Below are 20958 nucleotides of genomic sequence, written 5' to 3'. Positions count from 1 at the left end.
CCAATCTGAGATCCCAGTTAAGAAGGAAAACATTCCACAACAAGGTGATGTGGACAGATGGCCACATTTGAAGGGTGTTCAACTTAAAAGAATTGTTGGCGAAATAGGTTTGTTAATAGGAACAAACGTACCAAAAGCACTCGAACCATGGGAGGTCATTAACAGTGACGGAAATGGACCATATGCGATAAAGACTCTTCTAGGCTGGACTATCAATGGTCCACTGAAGGGTGAAAATCCCAGAGAGGAAAGCACTGAGTGGCCACAAATCACCGTAAACAAGATCTCAGTGTCAACTCTGGAAGACCTCACTGAACGTCAAATAAAGATGGACTTTCCTGAACATCAGATGGCTGAAAAATTGGAAATGTCTTTTGAAGACAAACAGTTCATGGATTCTGTATCCAAGTCAGTGAAGCTGGTTGATGGCCATTACAGCATTGGCCTGCCTTTTAAGAAAAAAGACATTGTTTTCCCAAATAATCGTGACTTTGCAGTACAAAGAGCTGAAAGCTTGAAACGGAAGCTGATGAAAAACCCAGAGTTTCATGAGGATTACACAAAGTTCATGACAGAGACGATGCGGAAGGGCTACGCTAAGGAAGTTGCTACAGCTAATGATGGTACTGATAGCAAGAGGACGTGGTACATCCCACATCACGGGGTTTACCACCCAACAAAGCATAAGTTACGTGTGGTTTTTGACTGTGCAGCCACATACAGAGGCACCTCACTTAATTTATGTTTGTTGCAAGGGCCAGACTTGACGAGTTCTCTCATTGGAGTGCTAACAAGATTCCGACAAGAGCCAATTGCCTTCATGGCCGACATTGAAGGTATGTTTAATCAAGTCAAAGTTCCCCTGGAAGACACTGATGTGTTGAGATTTTTGTGGTGGCCACATGGAGACCTCAGTCGACAGCTAAAAGAATACAGAATGTTGGTCCACATATTTGGTGCAACTTCGTCGCCAAGTTGCGCAAGTTACGCATTGAGAAGGTGTGCAGAGGACAATCAGGCACAGTTCAGCTCAGAAGCTACAAACACCATCTTGAGGAATTTCTATGTAGACGATGGTCTAAAATCTGTCAGCACTGAGGAACAAGCAATTGCTCTCATAAAGGAACTCCAGGCTTTGTGTGCTACTGGAGGTTTCAAACTCACTAAATGGATTTCTAATAGCAGAGTTGTGCTCGCATCAGTACATGAGGAAGAGAGAGCCGAAAAAGTCAAGATGCTGGATTTGGAAAATGATTGTTTGCCAATCGAACGGGCTTTAGGAGTTCAGTGGTGTATGGAGTCCGACACACTTCAGTTCAGGGTGTGCATTCAAAGCAAGCCACTCACAAGAAGAGGAGTGCTCTCAATGGTTAGCACTATCTACGATCCGCTTGGGATTTTGGCTCCACTTATCCTACCCGTGAAGCACATTCTGCAAGAGCTATGCAGAACAAAACATGCATGGGATGACGCCATGCCGGAGGATCTGGCTATGCAGTGGCAACAGTGGGTTCTAAGTTTGTACCACTTAACCACATTTGAAGTACAAAGATGTATTAAACCAGCCAGCTTTGGAGAAACTACTTCAGCGCAGCTTCACCATTTTGCTGACGCTAGCGAGAAAGGGTATGGGATCGTCAGCTACCTGGTCTCAAGAAACAGTCAGAACCAGGCGCACTGTGCTTTCATCATGGGAAAGGCCAGGGTCACCCCATTGAAACCGGTGACTATACCCAGACTCGAACTGACCGCTGCGGCTGTGGCTGCAAAGATGGACAGGCTAATAAGGACTGAATTGGACATTTCTTTGACTGACTCTATCTTTTGGACAGACAGTACGTCAGTACTGCAGTACCTCAAAAATGATACCACAAGATATCGAACGTTTGTTGCTAACCGTGTAGTTACAATTAGAGACAGATCTGATGTCTCACAGTGGAGGTATGTGAACACATCAGCCAATCCAGCAGACTATGCCTCCAGAGGACTTACTATGGATGCCTTTCTCAAGGCAAAGAAGTGGATCATGGGTCCAGACTTCATAACAAGACCGGAGTCTGAGTGGCCAGCATTGCCAGACAGTGTCTACCGACCTATCAGCAACGATCCTGAGGTGAAGGAAGCATCAGTATGTGCATTTGCTGTAGAGCAAAGCATGAACGTGACATGCCATTTCATTCAGTATTATTCAAGTTGGTATCGACTAAAACGGGCAGTTGCATGGATCCTGAGGTTAAGGAACATTCTGAAGCTCCTCTCTGCAAAAAGAAAGGAATTGACATCTGTCAGAGATGGAAACTCGGATGACAGACAAAGGCTTGAAAGACAGATGAGAGACTTCAGGTCAAAATTTCACAGTGAACACCTCTCTGTAGGTGACATGGACGAAGCCGAAATGGTGATTATACGCTTCAGTCAAGGAGTCAAGTTTCCCAAAGAAATTGCCATGCTTCAAGAAGGAAAACTTGTGTCAAAAGATAGCACACTCTGCCAGTTGTCACCAGTCATCCAAGACGGCGTTCTAAGGGTGGGTGGCAGGTTGAACCGAGCATCAATGCAAGAGGAATCAAAACATCCTATAATTTTGGCCAAGGATTTGCACATCACCACTCTTATCCTTAAATCTGCTCATGAACAGCTTGGACACAGTGGTAGAAATCATGTATTGTCAACGGTTCGGCAGAAGTACTGGATATTAAAATCCCACGCAGCCGTTCGCAAAATTCTCTCCCGATGTGTGACCTGTAGACGTCACCATAGAAAACCAGAAAGTCAGGTCATGGCAGATCTTCCTAGTGACAGACTTACGCCAGATGAACCACCTTTTTCGAGTGTTGGTGTGGACTATTTTGGTCCGTTTGAAATCAAAAGAGGTAGGAACTTGATAAAAAGGTACGGTGTACTCTTTACTTGCCTGACTGTGAGAGCAGTACATGTTGAAGTGGCGAATTCTTTGGACACCGATTCCTGCATACATGCGCTCCGCAGATTCGTAGCAAGAAGAGGACAAGTTAAGTTGATGCGTTCAGACAATGGCAAGAATTTTGTGGGCGCTGAAAAGGAGCTCAGAGAAGCAGTCCAGGCTTTGGATAATGCAAAGATTCAAAGCACGATGTTGAAGAAAGGTGTCACCTGGATATTTAACCCGCCTTCTGCTTCACATTTTGGAGGAATTTGGGAACGGCAGATAAGGACGGTGAGGAAAATTCTCAGTTCAGTCGTGAGGGAGCAAGCGGTTGATGAAGAAGGATTGCATACTCTACTATGTGAAGTCGAAGCGATTATAAACAGCCGCCCTATTTCAAGAGTTTCGACTGACCCAAATGACCTGGATGCATTGACCCCCAATCATCTACTGCTGATGAAGGCCAAAACATCACTACCTCCAGGATTATTTGACAGGAAAGACACTTACTCCAGACGCAGATGGCGACAGGTCCAGTATCTGGCGGACTTGTTTTGGCGGCGCTGGACTAAAGAATACTTACCGGATTTGCAGAAAAGACAAAAGTGGTCGAGGCCACAGAGGAATATCAGTGAAGATGACATTGTTCTCATCATGAACGACTCTTCTCCACGAAATTCATGGATGATGGGCCGTGTAATCGAGACCATGGAGGATGCTAAAGGACAGGTTCGACAGGCTCGAGTGAAGACTAGCACTGGCGTGCTATTGCGGCCTGTGACCAAACTTTGTTTATTGGTTGAAGGTGACGTGTGAATTTTGTTTTGTTACTTTGATGAGACAGCGGTAAAGGCTGGTCTCCACCGGTGAGTCATGTGCTGGTAACCTCTGGCTCCAAGGATTTTTTTTTGGGACATGTGGATTTTTTTTTTTGGCAACCGGATAAGACGGCAAAGGCTGATCTTTTCCAGTGAGACATGGGATAGTAATCTCTGACTCTGAAGATTTTTTTTTTTTGTGCTTTCAAACATAAAAGAGTTCCTGATTTGAAGAGTCTATTGTACAATGGACATTATTGTTGAACATTTTGTATATTGATATTTGTAGTTGTAACTTAGAATATTTGGTTATGGCTCCAGGTAAATTTAGATTGGTAATTGTTAATGCTTGCAAAGACAATTAGGGGCCGGAATGTTAGAGCCATAGAAAAATATGAATAGGTTCGTTCAAATGTGAATATGTTTATTTGTGTTCCATTTGAATAGTTTTTGTTTATTAGTCAGAAAACTGTATTTGGCATTTTATTTTTGTTATTTTGTTTAATGTAGATTTATTTAGAATATTTGAGTAGTTGTGCTTCATTTTATGTCCTGCTTGTTAGGCTGTCGTAAAGAAAGGAGTTGTCGTAAAGTGTGTCGAAGACGTAAAGAGAACTGGAAAGGCAAGTAGGGCTAGGAGCAACAACTTTATCTAACCGTGCCAATCGTGCCAATTGATTTAATAGTGATAGATTTTATGCTTTGTCGCCATTATTGATTTCTTTTTTGTAAATAAAGTGAAAACATTTTTTGTTTACCAGCAACGGCGTTTGCATTTGTGGTCATTGCTGAAGAGGAAAGAACGATTTCGGTTGGTGCGCGTTAGAGACTCAGGCCCTGCTTACGTAGCGACAAAAGGAAGCCAAAAGTGCCGCTACAAATGTTAAGCTGATTATTAGAACGTTAGATCGAAACACTGCTGGAGGGTTCTGTTGTGTCATCGCACACCTCATATCCTTCCAGGTAGGAGTTTGAAGATGACACACTAGTGAGTTAACATTCGACACAACACCGGATCATCTCATGATTGCGCAGGGAATCAGCATTTTTTCCCAAATGGACATGGGGGGAAGCAACAAAAAATCCTGATGGAAAAATGAGACGATCAAAGGAAAGCTGCCTGGAACGAATATGTTTATCTGTGATTATTAGCATATGGAGGAGGGGTTTCATATATGTAACCATCAAGTATCAGTGTGCCTACTCGTCCTTTGTTCCATTGTGGACATACTCAGTCTTATTATTCTTATCATGTGTCATTTTGTGGCATTACCTCTGCAAATCCCTCTAAGGGTTCAAGACTTCACCTAAAAGCTTTTGAGGTCTGAATTATGGGCGTGCACGCACACACGCAAACTGATGGACTTTGTCTGCATAACACATGTTTTCATAATTAGTAGTTATGAGGTCTGGTGCATGGGGTTTTTCTCGCCGTGCTGAAGGCATACCGGTATTTGAATGTCTGAAGAAGAAGAAAAATATTCTCCATCCATCATCCATCCATCCATTTTCTTAACCGCTTGCTCCTCACAAGGGTCGTGGGGGTGCTGCAGTCTATCCCACCTGGCTTCAGGCAGGAGGCGGCCGGGGTACACCCTGAACTGGTTGCCAGCCAATTGAAGAAGAATCTTCTCATTGACATCATAATACATGTCACATTCATACTGCCGTTTAATGTGCTTTTTGGCTATTGCACATAAGAAGCAGTGTTACAACTTTGTGACTTTGTTGCTATATGTTTGGAGCCTTTTCCAACCTGACCCTATTATTTATTTATTTATTTATTTATTTATTTATTTATATTAAAGTGACTAGAAACAATTCTAACAATTATTTCACTTTGTGCCTACTCCACACAAGAATAAAGTCACCACATTATGCACATAAATTAAATGATTAGTTGTATTGTTTGCTTTATTTCAGGATAAAGCATACTTGATTTGTCTATAGTCACAGCCAGGTGACATAATTATCATATTCACAATATATGTATATATCTATATATCACGCACACACACGCACATGCGCACGCACGCAGACACACACAAAGAAGATTTAAATAATTGATCAATTTACTCTGGGGCCAAATTGATCGATGCGATACATTATTAAAAGAAGGGTATTGATCAGGATGGAGGCAAGCCGAGTAAAATGTTTACCACAGCAGAGAGGCAGAGATCAATTGTGTGGTCAATGCAGTTGAATAGAGCCCCGCGTGGATCAATGCGTGATGGAGCAACAGGGCTTATAGATCCGTCTACTGCCCACTGTCCCTTTGTAACATAGAGAGACTAAAAGACTGTAACAGAAGAAGTACAGCGATATACGTTTCCATTTTTGTCACCATTCCTCTTATTGTTATGGCGTTTGTATTTATTAAACATACAGGATGTGAAATTGGTCATCTATTTGCAGCTATAACAGCTTCCACACACTTTTGGGAAGGCTTTCAATGAATTTTTGAGAACATTTGTAAGTCGAGAGGTCTCTGTTCATGCCAAAATTGTTTGTTCGGGTGGAAGTTTTTTTCACATTCAACTCATCTATCGTTATTTTTATAGATCTTGCTTTGTGCACAGGGCTCTCTTAAAGCGTAATCACAATGTTAGAAGCACTAAGAGAAACAGTGTGTTTTGTTGGGGGGATTTTTCCTTTAATATACAAAACAGCAGCATTTGTTCTTGCTTTACATACTGTATTTTGGCTGTTTAGACTACACTGTAGTAAAATGTGAGCTGAGAAGTATATTGTTATGTTGTATGCACATATATTAGCACTTGCTAACAGTGTTAGCTTCTGATAATTAGCACATACTTGATTGCTTGGAGAAACCTCAGGCCCATGTTTGGTGATGCGTCCGCTGCATGTGCCACAAAAACAGATCTGCAAAGTGAAAAGTATACAGCTTTGAGATGAAGTGCTGACTGCATGGGGAAAATATAAACAATGCTGTCGTGACGGCTCAGGACTAACACACTGGCACCTCAAGCTCCACCCCTAAAGCCGTACTTGTCATTGGCCAGTTGGGACAGATAAGTGCTGCCTTACTTATATAAGACTTTCCTCTCAAACTTTCTTTATTGTTGAATATATTTTGAAATGAAGGAAATACATACATGATCCTATAATTACCAACCAGTGATATGGCAACCTTAAGACGTACCTGCAGGCTGATTTCAAAGCCTTACTCATACAGTAGGTGTATAAACAAATATGAATACGTATTTACAAAACAAGAGCAACTCATTTATTTGGTACGTCTTTCCAAGAACATATATTCATACATTACTGTGTAAATAATATACTAATCTATTAAAAAGTGATGATGATGAACTGGAACCATCCTGCTTTAAAAAAAAAAAAAAAAAAAAAAAAAAAATCACTCCACAAAACTTGTGAGCTATTATTTCAATGTGCTATTTTCCACACAAAAGAAAGCTTTGAGGACTGAAAGGGGCATTTAAGAAAAAAAAAAAAAAAAAAAAGGTTTGAAAATGTGCTATTAAAGAAAAGCAGACTCAAGACTCCTCTCCTGCCTCTCCGCTTTTCTGGCATCTTTCTTTGCAGCTTATACTGACGAACAGAATGATTGTGGGGTGCAATAGGCAGACGGGTGTTGGGAGGGGGGTTACTGAATAGACCTCAACGCTTTTACAGGTTTCCTCTCTCCCCACCATGGAGGACATCTGACCTTTGAGGGAGGAGTATGAGGAAGAGAGGAGCGAGAGATAAAGAGGGAGGAGTCGTTGGGAAACAGAGCAGGGAAATCATAATGAAATGTGGTAATTCCTTGACAGAGAGAGAGAGAGAGAGAGAAGATGTCTAAGGGCCAGTAATGACATTGTCTGACTACTGTTGCTATAGCAACCGAAGCAGTAGTACTATACACTACATACTATGAATGAGAGAAGACTATCTTTTGTTGTGGCAAGTGGATGGGTCAAAGTGGGGAAGAAATACTACCAAAAGAGATTCCTTTCAGTGTTAAAAGGGTTGTGTATTAAATGCCATTAGAAAAAAAAATCTACCATTTAATGGGGAACACGTTCAAAGGACATCACCATTATTTAGTCATCAACTTTAAAATGCTTGCATGTTGATCAGTCGGCCTTGAAAGGAACATTCAAAGCATATTTCTTTAGTCTGCTTCATTGTAAAGTGCCATTGTGTGTAAAATTGACTATAATTGGCCTGTCAATTAGATATCCCCCCCTAGTGGGGGCAATTGGTCCTGTAAACTTTCTATGTTGGACTCACCTAGTTCCTCATTGAGTCTGTTCTTCCAGCACCTTCCCCCACTTGACACCGGAGCCTCTGATAAACTATCATCAGTGCACATTGAGATAAATGATCTCCGTGGTAGGAGCAGCACTCAACTGCTGTGCATGCGTTGGTGTGCATGACGGAGCGAGCGAATACGCAGGGAGATGGATTGAGGAGCTATCAGGAGGTGAGGTGCCTGCCAAAGTGGATTACTTTTCGCGGGACGCTGCGAGGCCGCTTCATTTGGATCCCTTGGTGAGAGTTCAATGACATCCAGCGAGAGCGGGCAAAAGTTCCAAACTTGCTCTTTTTGGTCTCTGCAGGGTTGTCGTGTGACAGCGGCCTGTGGGTAATGAACGTTTCCTTCCTTGAAGGAAGTACTGGTTCATGTGAGCCCCGGAGACAGGAGGCGGTGTGGGTCAGCGATAATCACATTGAATGGACAATGCAGCAGATAGGTGTGGGCGAGCTAGCATGCATGCGTTTGACCGGGAGGGTCTGCAGGAACTGGACGTGAATACAAACACACGCTATGAGCTCAACAACAAAACAAAACAAAACAGGCAGATAAGAAGCACTGATAGCCAACTTTTTTTTTTTTCACTTGGGGGTACAATTATGTGCTTTGAAGAAAAAAAAACCCAAACATTTGCAATTCCTGTAAGTTTAAATCCGTATCAAGGAAGAGGTTACGTTTAGGCGAATCTGCATCATATTCTATTGATGATGTCAATGTTTCGGTTGTGTGCGCTTTTATTTTGATTCAGCTTGCATGGAAGAGTAAAGCAAATCCGGATGTGCTGAAGGAAAGTTTGGGTACGAGACCTTTTCGTACCGACAAAAATGTCACTCATAAACTCCAGCTAGGGCAAGGCACAATTCTCGATGACAGAAGAAAAGTTTATATGACAAAATAAGAGTGCATAGACAAACTAAGAGTGACTAATAATATAGTAACAGACAACATTCTTATCATAAAGGAAAGTTGCATATTACTAGTAGTGGTGTGTGATGCCGCAAATTTTGATATCGAGCCGATACCAAGTAAATACAGGGCCAGTATCGCCGATATTGATACTTTTTGAAAATTGTAGTATATCTATATATATTTTTTATTAAGGTAGCTGTATCATTGAATGGCTTATTCTCAATCAAATTTCATATTTTAAGTGTTTTTGTTTTGTTTCTTTTTTTTTAAAAGGACAAAGTTAATTGATAAATAGAAACTACTTTATCAATGTTTCCACCCAGAAACATTACAACCATGACAAAATATTTTTTAACGTTTTAAACAAAGTGCACAAAGTCATCATGTGAAAAGAAATTTAAAAAAATACTTTATCATATACTGTTCAGAAACTACAAATACAAAAATTTACTAAAAATGCTGCCTTCAACACTTCTTTTTCAACCTAAATAAACAAGATGTTAAAGATTATCATGCAATAACAAATATAAACCATAAAACAACATACAAAAAAAATATATTTTTTAAGTACAATATTGTATGTGTTCATGCAATCTACTACAAGGATAAGATACTAAGTCACGTGATGTCACACAATCAAAACACTGTACTGCCCGTTACCTGTTTGACCAAACCGCAGCAGTGCATAAAAGAGCCAAACTGAAATTAAACTAATAGATCGATATATTAGTGCCAATTTCGATCCGATATCGATACTGACTTGGTATCGATAATATCGATATTTGGATCGATCCGCCCACAGTCCATCTAATTCCTAGACAATCAATGAATGGCTAACACATCATCATTTAATGTCATCATAATAAACATAGCAACTCTATAGCAACTCGTGTTGTCAAAGTTAGTGTTAACTCACTGATTAATCCCCCCAAAATGATCACATTAATCATGTGTTAATGCAGCTTAATCACACTATTAATTTTGACCACCGATTATCCTTTAGCTTGACAGTGGATAGTTACGTTAAATGTAGTACAGGCTGTGTTTGAGCAATAAACTTAAATATATATATTAAAATAATGCATTTTATAAATGTTTGCATATGACATTTAGAATATTTGTTCATGTAAAACTACTGGGGTCATTTTTTTTTTTTAATTTTAAATTATGCAAGTAATTTACTGATTAAAACAGGAGGATGAGAGTGTGCAGTGGATCAAAAAGTGTTAAAGAGGTCCTCATAAAATTAAATATAAAAAGAATGAAAACAACAGGTGCTCTGTTGATGAAAAGCATTTTTAATTAATTAAGTGATTAATTGCAATTCCTCAAAATTCTAAGATGTGATTAATCTGATTAAAATATTTAATCATTTGACAGCTCGAATGGCGACTCCTAAATCGCAACTCCAATCTGACATTGATTACGAACCCATAAACTGATTCGGACTAGCGAAAACAGGTGAAAAAGCAGCAGCAAGTAAGGCGAGGGATCACTCACAAATGCCACTTTTCCACTTCATAGTGCGACTTGGCTCAGCTCTGCTTTTCATGTTTGGTTGGTCAGTTTTCTCCTTTCAAATACTGTATTACTGCGGATAAGAACAAAATAGAAATGACTAGACAAAAAAAAAAAAAAAAACTTACTAACCCCGGGTTTACACCGGTTGCGGTGCGTTCCGGCGACGCAAGCAATTAGATTCCATTCATTCGAATGGTGCAGTTTACACCGCTTGCGGGTGCGTTGCGTGTCGACTGCGTCTCAGCTGCGGCGTGCCGCAGGCCTTCCGCAAGGATAGACCTATTTTCTATTTTTGCCGGACGCCGCAGCGGTAGGCCTCCGGCAAATGGCAAGCTAGCACAAAACACATCGAGCGGGACAGGAAGACCGACGCAGTTTCAAAATAAATTTCCGGTTACCTTTCAAGATAAAACACTCGCCAGCTCCTATTTCGCAAGCATGCTAGCAAAACGTGATGTGGGCGTAGACGGGCCTGGAGTTAACGTGCGAGGTGCTCATTCACGGTTTAGACACCAGCGAACATGGACGAGGAGAGGTTTATATTGGAGGTAGAAAGCCACAAAATAATAAAAGTCCACCTCTCTTTCTGCTTCTCTGTTGAGCACAGACTTTCTGTGTGTTTGTCGTTGTTTTTAATGCCACATGATCGCGCGCGGTCACGCGAGACACGGCGGGAAGTGGTCGGCGACGGAGCTGCCGGACCGCAGCTGTGCGGAGCCGGTGTGGATTGGCCAAAAAATTGACACGTCCGGAGCACACAGTCAAGACGCACCGCACCGCAGCCGCACCGCAACCGGTGTAAACCCGGGGTAATACATGTATTTCCCGCAGCTACTGTATGACTACAAAATCAAACATTAGTAGACAATATAAGACTTACTAATATCTTCCACAGCTACTATATGGCAACTACAGAGTAAAAATTACTAGACAAAATAAGACTGACAATTCTGATTATAAGGGACAACATAATACAAGACCATAACAATTCAATGACCCCATGACCTAACCTAAAACACAGACATAACTGATGTGCAATATCACGTCCCGCCTCTTCCGTGGCATATACCCCATAATCCATCTATTCGCTTATTCCACTTGTCCTCATGAGTTTCTAGTTCAACTGAAGCCAATCTTGACTGACTTGGTAAGAAGCCAGGTACACACTGTATTGATCAATTCCAGAGATGGGAAAACCAGGTCCAGAAAGTTAAAAACCCTGCCACAGTTTGGCTTTAGCTAGCAGTTTGGCTTGTATTCAACCGGCTGGTAAACGAGGCCATTACGAGAAGCACCTGTGGCTAAAGCCAAACTATGGCAGGGTTTTTACTTTCTTGACCTGGTTTATCCACCTCTGGTCAATTCCTCTGTAATACTCAATAAGACTAAAGAATATGATGTCAGTTGTGCAATAATAATAATTATAATAATAATAATAATAAATTCATAATGACATTTATCCTGGCCACCTTTTTACTGTTAATAATACTACTACTACTAATAATAATAATAATAATACACCGGTTTTAAAATTGCTGCATTGGCTCCCCGTGCGCTTCAGGATTGATTTTAAGGTACTTTACTTAGTTTTTAAATGTCTTAATGGTCTTGGCCCATCTTATTTATCTGACTTGCTTTTACCCTATTATCCCTCGCGGCTCCTGAGGTCTTCTGACAGTGTCCTTTTAACTGTTCCTAATGTGAGGACCAAGACACATGGTGAAGCTGCATTTACCAGCTATGGTTCTCACCTATGGAATAGCCTGCCGGAGGGCATCAGGTCTGCAGAAAATATTGATGTTTTTAAGAGGAGGCTTACGTTTTTAGTTTGGCATTTGATTGATCTTTTTTTTTATTTTATTTTTTTATCCCCTTTAATTTATTTAACTATTTTAATTTATATTGTTTTGTAGCTTTGTTTTTATTCATTTATTTTTCCGATAGTGTTTAACAGTTTTCTTTTAGGGTTTAAATGTTTTTATTTGGCAGTTATTAAGTTTTTAGCTCTAGCGTTTCCTCATGGGGGACCCTGCACACTGGGAGGGATGGCTGTTCTTCTCCTGCGGGCGGGCAGTTGTCCCGGGGGCCCCTTGGCCCCGAGGAGCTGTGGTTCGCTTCAGTCTGCATGAAGCGGGCTGCGGTCACTGTGGGCCGGCGGTCTCTGGGATGGCATTCCTCCCTGTGGTGTTTGATCGTCATCCCTCTCACTGTGGACGAACTTCTCCTGGGTGCCTTTCCTTACAGGGTACTTCTGTGCCCCGCCATGTTGTGGTTTTCCTGTGTCTGTTGTGTTTTGGGTGTGTTTGTGGGTACGATCATGGTGATGTGGGGGGAGGGGTGGCTTTTTCTTTTTATTGTATTATGGATGTTCAGCACTTTGAATTGTATTTTGAATGTATGAAAGGTGCTATATAAATAAAGTTTGATTGACTTATTGGTATTTTTATTTTTTTTTTATTTAATGAGTGATCACTGGGCACCTGTCACCAGAAAAAGCAGTGTGATGGTTAAAGAATGTTGAAAGAAAAAAATATGTATAAATGAAGGAAATATTGTTTTGGATTTTGTTTCTGCGAGACGGGATGGAGAAATTCTATAAGTTTCCCATCCACTGAAAGTGTGCAAGCCCCAGAAACAGACAAGACAAACCTGTAGACATGTGACCACCTGACCTAAGACTGGAAATAAAGCTGTAATGAAATCAGTATTCAAGGCAACATCAGGATGTTTTTTCGCCAAAAGTCAAAAATGCCATTTCTATCTTTGCTCTTATCAGACTTGGACCGGAGAACACAGGCTGCCCTTCCCTGCGACTGCAGACTCTTTTAGGAATCTGGGGCCAGCGCTTACCATTGTGCTGTCCTACAGGAAGTATGGTTCACCGCTCACTCCCAGCATTCACTGGGTTTCCTGTGTCAGGCTACCATGTCCTGTGTTTATTTTCTTTGCTTTTTGTCTGTATCCACCCTATAGCATTTTTTCTCACATCCAAGCCAACCACACAAAGAGGATGGCACGAGCATTGGAATGAGTGTTTAACAGTGACAAATGCAGTTTTATCTCTTGGCGGGCAAACTCTTCTCGCACCATCAAGGGTGACCTGTCTCTTAAATTCCCCAGAAAAGAGTTTGCCCCCACGTTCACCAAAGGGGTAAGTCTCAATCAATTTCAAATTAAGCGGTTCTTTCAATGAACATTGTCTTTGACAAATAAGCCTGTTATACCCCGAGAAAAGGCTAAAGGAAAGACGATAAAACAATCTCTTTCAAAGTAATTATTGCTCTGCTTGGAGTTTTTCTGCTCCTCTAAAGCAAACTGCTTTGGAAAACTTTGCAAGGTGTGATTGATAGAGATCATGAATGATGTATAAAGTCTATTTTGCCCAAATCAATACTGAATTTCATTAAGACACACCTTGCGTGTGCGCACACACGCAATCTTTTCTGAGCAGGGTTTTCAAGCACCCTTCTAACTATAGGTGAAAATCAGGACAAGTATGCACCTGTTATCATTCTGTATCAGCACCTCCAAACAAGGTGCCCCATCTAATGCTGACTCTTACACTTCCCTGCGAGTTGCCGTGATCTGGTTTGGTGTTGCACAAAGGGATCGCTTGCATGCTAAACAATGACCTCCCAGCCAAAGCAATGCAGCCCCCTCTCCATTTTAGCCCTATGATATCCCCTGAGGGATGACTAACCTCCATTGTCCTTTGTCCCACTCCCCTGTATGTCTGCAGTGATGACCATCCCGCTTCTGCATTCAAATCCGGCTTCCAACGAAACCTGGTGACGACCATCCAGTTTGACAGGGGGAGTGGCACCTGGAACTTTAATATGTCTTTATTTTTTCCCCTCACTTACAGTAGATGTGTCGAAAGAGAGGAGACTAAATATTTAGGGAGGAGGGAGAAGAAAAGGTCTGGAAATCATTTCCTATGTGGGGCCCTATTTCTGTATACAGGCCCCTGTGCGCTCGGTGTAAAAAAGGCACATCTTAATTTTTGTGCTGAGGCAAGTCAAGTTTAGCATGTTTGGGAATTTGGTGCTACATCCACATGCATATTTTATTGCACACCCCCAGCAGATAACGCAATTAATTAAGTGACCAAAAGTAGAATAGATTTTAGACTAACTACAAGCTGGTCTAAGTTGTGGTGCAGGTGGTGTAACGCGATTTTGGTGGATTTGATTTGTCCCTAAAACATCATAGCTGCATGTTGCATATCAAGGTCATTTTTGTATTTTGTTTTATTTTTAGGGCGGCACGGTGAGTGGTTAGCACATCCGCCTCGCAGTACTAAGGATGCAAGATCGAGTCCAGCCTTCCAGGGTAGAGTTTGCATGTTCTCCCCGTGCCTGCGTGGGTCTTCTCCGGGTGCTCCGGTCCCCTTCCCCATTCCAAAGACATGCGTGGCAGGTTAATTGGGCGGTCCGAATTGTCCCTAGGTGTGCTTGTGAGTGTAGATGGTTGTTTGTCTCTGTCTGCCCTGCGATTGGCTGGCAACCAGTCCAGGGTGTCCCCCGCCTACTGCCCAGAGCCAGCTGAGATAGGCTCCAGCACCCACCGCGACCCCTGTGAGGAGCAAGCGGTTAAGAAAATGGATGGATGGATGGATGCCATTAAATGTTGTTTTTTTTATTTCTTTACTTCTTTGTGACACACCTTCAAAAGTCCTGTTTCTGGTTAATATCAAAATAAATCTACTTAAAATCAAAATCTACTTAAAATCACATTTAAAAAGGCTCATGCAAATTATACATTTACCAAAGACTAAAACAAAGGACATTTTTGCAATTATTAGTTAGTTTTAGTTAGTTCTATAAACATAAAATGTAGTTTCAAGTAGTTTTTGATTTTTAAAAATCATTTTCATTTTGATTTTATTTTGTTAACGAAAATTTTTTTTGAAGTTAGTTTTTGTTTTTTCATTAGTTTTAGTTAACTTTTTTTTTTATTTATTTTTTTTTAAGTTAACTAAAATAACCTTGGTGCTGATCGCTAGAGACGAGTCAAAGTTTCCCGTAATATGTTTTGCTCTCGGCAGAGGACAGAAAAATGCTGATCTCATCGAAGGCTAGCAAACTGGGCCATCTGAGGTGAATTTGAAAGAATCAGCCCCATTGCTAATCGTTGAATTTACATCAGCCACCTCTAACACTTGTGAAGGCCCTGGGCACATTATATTGACATCACAACATACTAAGACTGATATCTAATTGGAGAAAATAATTCTAATACACATTAACGGACTAGAAGTACTGCAGGCAATAGAAACACTACACAATTAAGAGAATAGACATTTGGCAATAAATGAACACAATTTCACAAAATAAATGTTAAAATGTAGCTTGTAACTATAGGTCAATATTTCTGATATAGCGTTTAGGTCATCGAAAGACTTGGTGGCCACAGCTTGGCTTGGTGTGCTTATCATGGTACTATAGCTTACCCAGTTTTACCAGTGCAAAAATGGTGGTAGTGGATACAGTCGTGAGTACAGTACAAAAAAACATCAAACGGATTCAGAAGCAATCTGTTACTACCCAACTCCACACTGTGCACAACTTGCCGCAGTATGCAGTATTCTCTGCATTTTATGACAGAGGTCAGTCATCGTGTCCTCTATAGATCAGACAGGCGGGACCCTTGTACGTGTCTGACTGATGTCTTTACATCTAAAATGATTTATTTTTAGCTCTTACTACTATAATTTTGGAAAAATGTGTTATACATGTACCAACATCAAAAGATGGAGACCACAGGGATGAATTCAAGTTCTATTTTTAGCTTTCAAGGTGTCAAGTTCCAGTCTTATTTCAGTCTCTTCTCTGAGTCACATACTCTGCAGATAAAGTAAAAAATTAAATAAATAGCTATCCCAAGGATGTGTAGTTACCGATCATTATGACATTCTGGGTTTCAGTCATTTTTTAAGATTTGAAAAGTACCCAAACTAAAATTCTGCAATGTTACCAGTTTTAGGAAAAGATAGAGCACTTCAATGGTGTCATCGTGCTAAGACATGATATTTTCCTAACCCATATCTTTATGAGTTATTATAAAACATGCCTATTATGCATAGAAGTCATAATCATAACCTCAAACGAGAGGAGGCACACGGCAGTTTAGATTTACTCAAGCACACGCAAAGATCTGCTGCTCCACTTGAACTTTTAAAACAAATCAACCTCTTCATTTTCTGGGAGTTACATTGAACATATAAAATATGTGTCCAACTGTCTCTGCCCTCCAAGAAATAGATGACAGTTACCATGGCGACCTTGAATAACAGCAGCGTACAACAATGTTGTGATGGACAGTACACTCAGGGAGGCCAGTGCAGGTGCTATTTTCTTTCAAAACACGAAGCTTAAAAAAATAAAAAAAATAAAAAATTAAAAAATAAACACACACAAAATGTGAATCATTGAAAATATTAACATTACTTTAACTATGCTCATTCGGAGGAGTGCAGCTACAATGCTATGAAACGTAATAGCTTGATACAGTATCAGAGTGCTGCGATTGGCTGGCAACCAGTCCAGGGTGACCCCCGCCTACTGCCCAGAGCCAGCTGAGATAGGCGACAGCACCCCCCGCGACCCTTGTGAGGAATAAGCGGTCTAGAAAATGGATGGATGGAGTATCAGAGTGACTAGAATTGGTGTCAGGCCAAAACCTCACAAATCACAATTTGTCAATTTTAATATTTTATCAAAAATCTATACATTGGGTCAGTGCACATGTATGGGTGTCATGTATGAATTATTGAACAATCGAAGTGTTGAAAATGGCTTGCTCCATTGATGATGCAAATGCTACTAGGGTAGTGATGATTTTGGAGATACAAGATTTTGGCCTGACGCCAGCTAATTTGGCTTGAGATTTTAATACTAGCATTTACTTTGTTGATTATCCCCAAAAATAAAGTGTTCAAATTTAGTACAGTAATTTTTTTTCAACTTGCATACCTGCCACAGTCGCTCGTGAAAGGTAATCTGCCAGACTGTGATACTTTCCGGAGCAGCAAAAAAAGGTGCTAAGGTACTAAAACAAGGTGGCTAAGGTGGAAACATATCCCTATTAATATGATATGGCATTGTGCATATGCAAATTCAGTATATATATATATATATATATATATATATATATATATATATATATATATATATATATATATATATATATATATATATATATATATATATATAATTGCATAAATTTTCATAATGCATTAATTTGCAGCACTATTAATGAATCACTCTAATTAACACATTAAACTGACAGCCCAGAGCCAGCTGAGATAGGCGCCAGCACCCCCCGCGACCCTTGTGAGGAATAAGCGGTCAAGAAAATGGATGGATGGATGGACAGTATACTGTAAATTCTTACCAGGACCAATGCAATCACTAGTCAATCTGGTAACCATGTTAATCCTTTATAATGCTAAACGCGAGGCTCAAAACGGGACTGTCCCGATTAAACCGAGATGTCTGGTCACCCTAATTTAGAAGTTGTATGATCAACCATGCACGAACATAGCAACACTTTTTATTATGACAACACTGACTTCATTGTACCATATATGGCTGCATGCCAGTGTATTATGGAGGACCAAAACTGCCAAAATTTGAAATAAATAAATGACTAAATAAATAAATAAATGACTTAAAGTGAAAATAAAAATGAATATAAAAAAATATAATTCAAAAATTATATCTAAAAAAAAATAGAAATAGAAATAAATCAGTTTTTATTTTCACTTATAGTCATTTATTTAGTCATTCATTTATGTATGTATTTATTTAGTCCTTCTTTTTTTTATTTAGTCAGTAATTTAGTCATTTATTTATTTTGAATTTTGGCAGTTTGGGGCCGTACTGCCAAGTTGAAATGTTATTCAAATGAGGGGGCATTATTTTCACTTTTAATCATTTATGTATTTATTTTTGTCATTTATTTATTTTGAATTTTGGCAGTTTTGGTCCTCCATAGTGTTTGGAAGTATTTTAAGAAAAATTAGACCAATAGCATATATGCCATATTTGCAAAATATGCAAGTTTATCTTTAAATACCAAAAAAAAAAAAAAAAGAAAAAAAAAAGCACAAATTGATATATGTCACAGGTCCATGACACAAATAAGGTTGGTGACCTCTACTGTCCTATAAATTAAAATAAATAAATAAATAAAATAAACAATTCTCATGACGACATTAACTAATTGACTGTGACGACATTTTCAGACTTGAAAAATAAAAATGTGTTTGCATGAAAACGGGTTTTTTTCCTCATTGTTTTTTTCCTTCTCTTTCTCTCTCTTTTTTTTTCTTTACTGTTATGGATTGTGTGGACCAAAATATTTTGTCCTAAAAGTGCAAATAAATAGTTTTCAGAAATACCTGCATACATGTGGACATTGCCTTCATGCCTTCATCTAAAATGATTACCCTCAGTGAGTCCCTTGCATCGAGAACCCTGAGTGCTAAATTGAGTCATCTTTGGCAAACTATGAAGTGAAAAGCAGTTTTGGAAGGCGAACGCGCATATGAATCAAACTTATGTATGTGGAGGGACTGCCAGGACCTAATGTGTTGCACATTGCTGGAGCATGCACACTTGTACAGCATCCTCGCCCACACGCACACACACGCACCGAGACACGCCGCACATTCAAACGGCTACACATATTTTTCTCTGAAATAGACACGGCAGTGTTGCTACAACAGAAGGACACAACTGCTAAACAACCAAGAGTATCATTTTACACAAGTACAACTTTAAGTTTGTATGGCGTAGGAAAGTGGAAAATATTAGCCATTTCTTTTCTCTGAGAGAATCCCAATTTCCAATGGATAGTCTCAAATATCCCCCCTGAAAGAATAAATTGAACACTTCAAGGTGGGGTTAGTGATTGTCAAATCCAGCAAATATCTTCTCATCAGATCAGTTGGATCTTTGAGTTGGCAATGGGGAAGTCACTGGGGAAAAGGAAATGATCTATACTCATTTGAGACTTTTCTTCTCTTCATCTTCTTTCTTCATAAAAAACATTTGTAATCCTGGAGATTCTGCCGATTATGACTGTGGTTATATATTCACGAATCATTAAGATCAAAATACAACTCTGCTATGTTGGAGTTTAAAACTTATTGTTCCTTTCGTGTTTTCATTTGCTGCTATCAGTATGAGCATGTGAATGTGAATTGAGGTTCAAAATATCAATTCAAAATTTAATATTTATATATAATATTTCAATTTTGACCTTAATTGTAACGTTTTTCCTGATCTTTTATTTTTTCTTTCTTTTCTTTTCTTTTTTTTAAGTGTGATTATAAAGTCACCCACATATCTGGTATCATAACTGCATGTCTGATGTTTCTAATAAACCAAAATCAGAATTCAATGTGTTCTAATGAATTCATTGGAGCCAAACGCAGTGAATAAAATCACCCGGATGTTGTTCGTGTCTGCTAGCTTGAACCAAGGATGAATATTTGTGAAGGCCTGGCTATCAAAATGTCGCAATATGCATTTCATGCTGCTATCACAGGAACGTTACAATCGGGGGAGGGCAAGGGGTGGGGCACAGCGTCGGCTTTTCTGGCTGACAGAAAGGCTAAACACTGCACAAACATCAGCATGTGCGGTACATGTGTGATTAAACACGTAAATTGCTGATATAAAAGCAAACAATGTCTTTTCCTTGTGTGAGGTCTCCCGCGAACTGCCGTCATCGGCAATTCATGTGTGTGTGGCCGCTGGAGGCACTCAAAGTACAACATCTCTGTTCCCTTCTCCCCCGTGTATGACAACAGGAAATGCACAAATTCAGCTACTTTGTTCATTTAAATTATGAAATTATTGACATTATTGGATTTGATTGAAAAAGACCAATGTAATGCATGGACCAGATAACTCAAATGGAAAATAAAATTGTGTTGTTGCTTTTTCACAAGCAGTGGAGGCGGCAGGCAGACTCTGCCTCTCCTGCCTACCCTGACTACACTTCTTTGGAGCACCTATGAAAAAATGCAGACGGGTCTGATGTCTTGACCTTTTGTCAGATATGTCACAAAGTTCAGTGTGAACTGGAGACATAGAAGGATTTGATTTTATTTTTTAATACATACCTGCCGCCTCATTTTTTTTTTTTTTTAAGCTATGATGTGTCCACTACAGAGGACATTTAAAAAAAAAAAAAAACTTAAATGCTAGGCTCAAATACAGTTAAAATAAGTCAAACAATACTTTAATGTGTTCTTAAGAGTCTTATAGAAAACATGCTAACAACATTTAAAGCCTAAATTTGTTCAATAAAAAGTGTTATACACTTACGTTTCCTCTTCCCTAAAAACTGCTTCCTCTGAGGGAAGCTATTTTCTTTTATGATGCATAGCAAAGCGAAGAGTTAATTCAATCGTATGCACTGGGTGGGAGATATTCAGGCTTAAAAATGTCCACTACAGAGGACATATTTGAATTGCTAGCAGTCAGGAGGATACGAGTAAAAGGGTTGCA

The 20958-nt window shown here is 39.8% G+C and overlaps 1 long non-coding RNA gene across 1 annotated transcript in view; it reads right to left on the bottom strand.

Moving 5' to 3' along the window:
* Positions 1-6370: 6370 nt before the first annotated feature.
* LOC144019636 (uncharacterized) overlaps positions 6371-20958 on the bottom strand; it is a 110929-nt gene continuing 96341 nt past the window's right edge. Inside the window, exon 4 of the long non-coding RNA XR_013283732.1 lies at positions 6371-6606. This is a non-coding gene — a long non-coding RNA (uncharacterized LOC144019636). The remainder of the gene's footprint in view (positions 6607-20958) is intronic.

Source organism: Festucalex cinctus, chromosome 5 (assembly GCF_051991245.1).
Source record: "Festucalex cinctus isolate MCC-2025b chromosome 5, RoL_Fcin_1.0, whole genome shotgun sequence".
NCBI classification, from domain to species: Eukaryota; Metazoa; Chordata; class Actinopteri; order Syngnathiformes; family Syngnathidae; genus Festucalex; species Festucalex cinctus.
This window is presented reverse-complemented; position numbering and strand designations above follow the sequence as displayed.